Genomic DNA, 1,562 nt, shown 5'->3' on the forward strand with positions numbered 1-1,562 from the left:
CCCCCAAAGGGTCTGTTTTCACATGCAATTACATGACTGAGGCTTATGTTTCAGCATGTGGAGTTTGGGGGAGGTGCAACCATCAAATATTTGCAGACTGTAGTTAGTGTAGTAGGAACTGAGGTGAGAAAAGGGCAGGGAATAATGGGGTGGGTTACCAGTCATGTACTAGACCACAGCAGAAGAACCACATAGAATGTTAACAAATCCTGGGAGTCTACAGTAAAACAGATGGCTGGGAATCTGCCGGCATCTTCTAACAGTAGAACCATAGGTAATTTAGTCATAAATTTAAAAAGCATCTGATTTCCCTGGTCCTAGAGACTTGTAGGTGTGACTACTGTGTCATGTGGTGGTAACGGGGAGAAAAGCTATGTCTACACTCAGTGCTCTGACCTGTGACCATCTGAACGAATAGTACTCTAACATTCCCTAATAAAAAGCTGGCCCGTGACAAAACCAGTCTGGCACTAGGATGCTCAGACAGGGAGACAGCCTGAGAGAACCACCAGTCCAGCACTGTATATGCTCTGATGGGCTCCCAGGGCACAGAGTGAGTCTAAGACCCTCACCTGGAGCCATTCAGCTGGGACCAGACTAGGGCCCAGATCAGACAGGGAGCTCGTTTGAGATGACTACAGGCTGATGCTTCACAGGTCTAGGTGAGCAGACCACACCCAAGATGAGTCCTGCCGGGTGCCGTAATGCACAGGAAGGGCCTAGCACTCCTGAGACCACTCCTGAGACAACCCCAGACACTCAGAGACCCCGAGTGCCACTAAGAGGAGCAAGTAAGTGGTTGAGAAATGGAAGAGAAAGAGGAACAGAAGGATGTGGGCCCAATGAAGAGAAACAGAACTGGAGACTGACTCAGGGTAGTGAGGAACAGCCTAATGTGAGTAGTTGGGGATGTCACCGAGGACCATGATGGGGTCCTGGCCTATGCTGCCAACAAGGACACCATATAGGTTCATAGCCCTGCAGCAGCAGGGGTCAGTTACCACTAAAGGCCAGACACACATTTCTGGCCTAAGCTGCCACCTAAGGAAAAGGTTGATGTCTGAAGTCTATGCAGAACTAACTCCACTCCTCACCTGGGAATCCTTAGAGAATTATCTCTGAGGGCAGGAGAGCAGGAGAGCTGACCCCACTCTTAGCCAGATGTCATACTCTAGAGAATAGAACAGGAACCTTACCTAGGCAGCACACTAGAACTTACCCCGGTGGTAAGGACTTGGCTGAGCTACCCCTGAGGGCACAAGAGTGGCAGAACTGGCCCCAATGCTTATATGCTGTGTAGTGACATGGGCAAAGGAGAGATGCCCCTTCTCTTGCCCCTTACCATATACAGCAGGCAGGAGAGCTCGTCTCAAATGGGAGAGCTATCTCTGCTTCTCACCAGCTGCAGCCCTTGAGAGAGCAGTTCCTGAACTTTGCCTAGGCAGCACAGTAGAGTGGCCCTGTGGGAATGAGAGCTGTCCCTGCAATCCCCTACCTGCTGTGTCACTCAGCCAGCCCTTTGACTCATCTGGACAGCACAGTAGACCTATATCCTGATGGTC

At 50.6% G+C, this 1,562-nt stretch overlaps 1 pseudogene; it reads left to right on the forward strand.

Moving 5' to 3' along the window:
• The first annotated feature begins 310 nt into the window (after positions 1-310).
• On the forward strand, positions 311-430 carry LOC127666409 (uncharacterized; annotated as a pseudogene).
• The last annotated feature ends 1,132 nt before the right edge of the window (positions 431-1,562 follow it).

Source organism: Apodemus sylvaticus, chromosome 15, assembly GCF_947179515.1.
Source record: "Apodemus sylvaticus chromosome 15, mApoSyl1.1, whole genome shotgun sequence".
In the NCBI taxonomy this organism is placed as follows: domain Eukaryota; kingdom Metazoa; phylum Chordata; class Mammalia; order Rodentia; family Muridae; genus Apodemus; species Apodemus sylvaticus.